This window comes from Corvus moneduloides, chromosome 2, assembly GCF_009650955.1.
Source record: "Corvus moneduloides isolate bCorMon1 chromosome 2, bCorMon1.pri, whole genome shotgun sequence".
Taxonomy (NCBI): domain Eukaryota; kingdom Metazoa; phylum Chordata; class Aves; order Passeriformes; family Corvidae; genus Corvus; species Corvus moneduloides.
The window spans coordinates 20,165,304-20,169,356 of NC_045477.1; positions in this window are offsets into that span (position 1 = coordinate 20,165,304).

The window sequence follows — 4,053 nt, forward strand, 5'->3', positions numbered from 1 at the left end:
AAAGACATGACCATCTAACCACTGCACCCTCTGTGATTGAGCTTTATGGAATCACTGCAATTACTCCCAACCTGCAAGGATTAAGGAGGCCAAGCAGAGCTTTCTGTTCAGCAAATTCATTTTCTGCTTTATCCCCAAACTATATCCCTCTTCTTGGTTTTGCTCATCAGCATTCAGCTTCTAGCCAAGGAGCCTGTGGGATCTGCCTGGCTGGCCCAGAGTGAGACTTTAAGGGGCTTCCCAGGTTTTTAATATCAGTTTGTAACTAGCTTGGGGCCAAGGAGCTGTCTGCTAGCCGCAGTGTCAGAGCAGGAATTCACACTGCTATTTTTAATGTCCTTAGAGCAGTTGCATGTCCCTGGGGCTCCTGCAGACATTTATCCATCTTAGGCTTCCTTCCACAAACCACTGTTGGAGCAGCACTTTCGAAATGGCAGCTGGCTGTGGCAGGCGCCGATTCACTGTGCTTTAGTCATGACTGTTGCTTCATGCTTGTAAGTAGCACTGAGGGGTTGTTCTTTCCTAATTGCTTCCAGCTCACCCCTGCACCACAAGAAAACATTTCTCTGCCTTGTTGATCCTCTAGATTGTGCAGATACTGTGCCATTGGCTTTAGTACCATATTTTCTGTGCTTTCAAGGTATTTTAGTATTTTTCGCTCCTCTCTTTCCTTCTGCTTCAAAGCTCTGCTGTTATGCTGTGCTGGATAAGTCACATTCCAGAAAGAGTTAGAGTAATAAATAAGTTGCTGGCAAAGATGCTTCCTTTTATAAAAAATAAGTATAGCAAGCCAGCATGTTCCTTTAGCTTTCAAATGTACATTTACTGTTAGCAGTAGTTAAAACAGTTTTAGATGGACTATTTCAAATACTTATGTGAATGAATAAAAATATTTTGCAGGAAAAAACATTTTAATCAATGTTCAGATGAAAAACACATTTTGTGCTTTTTCTTTGGAAATATTTTTGCTGTATTTTCTCTTAATGTTAACATTTTGATTCTGCATTGTTTTATTCACACTTCTATATTATGTTGTGTGCGTGTGTTTAATAAAGATTTGAATAAATTAAGTGTTTTGGTAAGCTTGTGCTACAGTTCCATTAATGTATTATTCATCTTTTACAATTTTTTTGGTTGGGGAAAAAAGCCCAAATTGTTATTCTTCGGTCTGAAGGTACGACAAAATAAGGAACCATGGTGCAGTTTCTCATGGACTAGAAGTGCACCAGCACATCCTGACACACAGCTCTTGGAGAGTATTTTAGATTTACCTCATTCCATTGAAGTTTCCATAAAATTCCTGCCCTTTTCTCCACTTGCCAACACTTTACAATTGCAAACCAGCACTATGTTGTAAAAAGGTATAACAATTTGAAAACGTGACAATATTTTATCTAATAGTAAAGTGACTTGGGAATTGACTGATGTAACTTGGCCATCTCTAGTCTAGTACTTTCATACTCTGTGATGTTTAAGCTCTGATAATTTATATTTTTTCCCATAGTCCAAACAGGAGGTGTTTTAGGGATTCAGTCATACTCTGTTGTAGTCCACAGTTTTGTATTTTTACCTGAAGCTCTTTATTTTCACCCAGTAAAGGCTGGAAAATGGACTTTGAAATTATGAAACACAGTCTGAGCTTTTCTGGGGAAAATATTTCCATCTATTTTTTATTCTTGAATATATAATATTAAAACTCACACAAAAATCTGAAGGAATAGGAATCAGGCAACAATCTTCCAGCAAAATTCTTGCTTTCCTGATTGCCAGCACATTTTTTGGTATGTGAGCGAATGTGAAATGTGATAAACTTCAGTTTTGCTTTATCCCCCAAAAGCCTATCTTAGGCTAGCCCCTTATACGAATCTGGATGAGTTTAATCAGAGCTGAATTTTGCAAGGTGTTAACTCAACAGGCACACTTCTATTCTGTCACTCTAAACATGAACTGCCTTAATTTAAATTTTCATGCATAAAAATCAATTATCTTCAATTTTGTCTGCAATTCCCCATAACAATTCAATCCCTTTCAGAAGAATTTTAGGGATTTTATTCAAAATCAAATTATCTGGGTAGATTTTTTAATAGGAACGAAATGATGGAAGTGTGAGTTTTTGACTCTCCACAGAGCCATAGGAAGAACTCAAACATTTTGCAATCAAGATATTATGTTGAAATATTGCAGAGTCTTACACTATTTGGCAAGACCTTTATTAAAATGTGCAGTGGCTTTTAAACTCTACTTAGATATTTGACTATATTTCAACGTATCAATTCACTTGGAGCTTTTAATAAAATGTTAAAAAAGTTATTTTACTATTTTCTATATGTTTCGGAATTTTAAATTAAATATTTCTTCAAATTACTTCTTTGACATTGTTAACAGCTCTTGTTCTGTCAATAATAATAATAGTAGATAAGTAAAAGGTAGTATTAGTATACTGATAGTAAATGCTTTGTAGGTTTTTATTTCAATCCTTGATGTCTAGGAAGAGCATCTAGTTAAGTCTGACACACACATATAGTAAATTTTTTGGGGTGTTATATTGAAATGTTATATTGAAATACTGCATGTAGCCATTGAATTCTTTTGAAAATGAAGATGCAATTTTTAGGCATTTTGCCTAGGAGTTCAGGATCTGGTAATTGTTTGTAACTGTTATTGTTTGCATGTTTTGTAATAAGAAATTAAATATAGCAGCTTTCACTTGGGAATTTAGAAATGATTCAGGAATTCTTAGTTCTATTCACATTGTTTGCTGAAAGTTAATATTATCTCTTTTTCAGCAGAGGGACTCCAAACAGCAGAACACAATGCAGTGGTAGATGCTGCTTCCACACGTTTCTTTTTCAGGTGCTGTCGTCCCTAAATATTCCTTCTCCCCCTACAGTTTTCACTTCAGACAACAAAAGCGTTTGGCACGTGGCTCTGGTGATTGCGACCGTGCCCACTTGTGAAGGCAGCAGGAGCCACTTGAGTGGCTGATTTCATTGCTGCTGCTGCAGTCGCTGTGGCTCGCATTGGGGCACTGAGGGCCAGGGGCCAGGCTCTGTGCCCAAGGTGTTGGAGGCTCAGCTGCCCATTGTGCATGAGAGCTTGTGGGGCTCAGCCTGTAAATTGCAGGCATCTCTGTCTGCACTTTTCTTCCCCTCCTGGATCTGTGGGCTGAACAGAGGTCAGGTGTTCTTAAACTGATAAAGGGGCTCTTGAGAGAGAAATGACTTGACCATCCGTATGATGAATGGCTGAAGAGAAATCAAGAAAAGCTAAGCTTCAGCTTGGCATCCAGTACAAACACAAATGTACATTTTGTGCCAGACATCTGTGTTTGATCCAAGAAAAGCCCTAGGAAAGAGGCTCTGGCCTTTGTCCACCTGTAAGTTCAGAAAAAGGCATGAGAGCTCAGTTTGCTTTTCCTTAGTGTGTACTGTGTTATGTCCTAGGATACTGGAAGCTCTTAAAAGTGGAACAGTGTATTTCCATTCAGACCCTGAGCTTTACTGATCACCAGGTGCACCGTGTGGTTTCCAAAACGCTATCCCAAAGTGTGCTCTGGCCAGTATTTCCTGCCTTCTGGCTGGACATACAGAAGGGATGCCCTCATGGCAATGCACTTCAGAACATTTACATATGCAATTACAGTGTTCTCAAGCAATGTGCAATGCTCTCAGTATATCCAATTAAGGAATTCTATAATTCCTTTAAAAATATACAGTCTTTTGATGTGACAGGTTGTGTTCCATGTTCATTGGAATACAGGTATTTGCTTCCAACCCCTTTGTCCTTTGTTCTTCTCTTCAGAATGAGCATCACTTTCTTCTCCTTGTATGAAGGACTCTGGGTTCGTTGCTTTGTTTGTTTGCTTGCTTGTTTTACATTTAAAAAATCCAGATCTTGCCTATTCTGAAGGACATTCTGATTGCATGAGAACACAATGAAATATCACAGGTTTGAAGCATACTTGAGTTTGTTTTTGCCAGCCTCTTATAAAGAAACAGAAGAAAAATTGCCTTTGATACAGCATTCCTTTCTTAAATTATCTCTTGTAGGAAT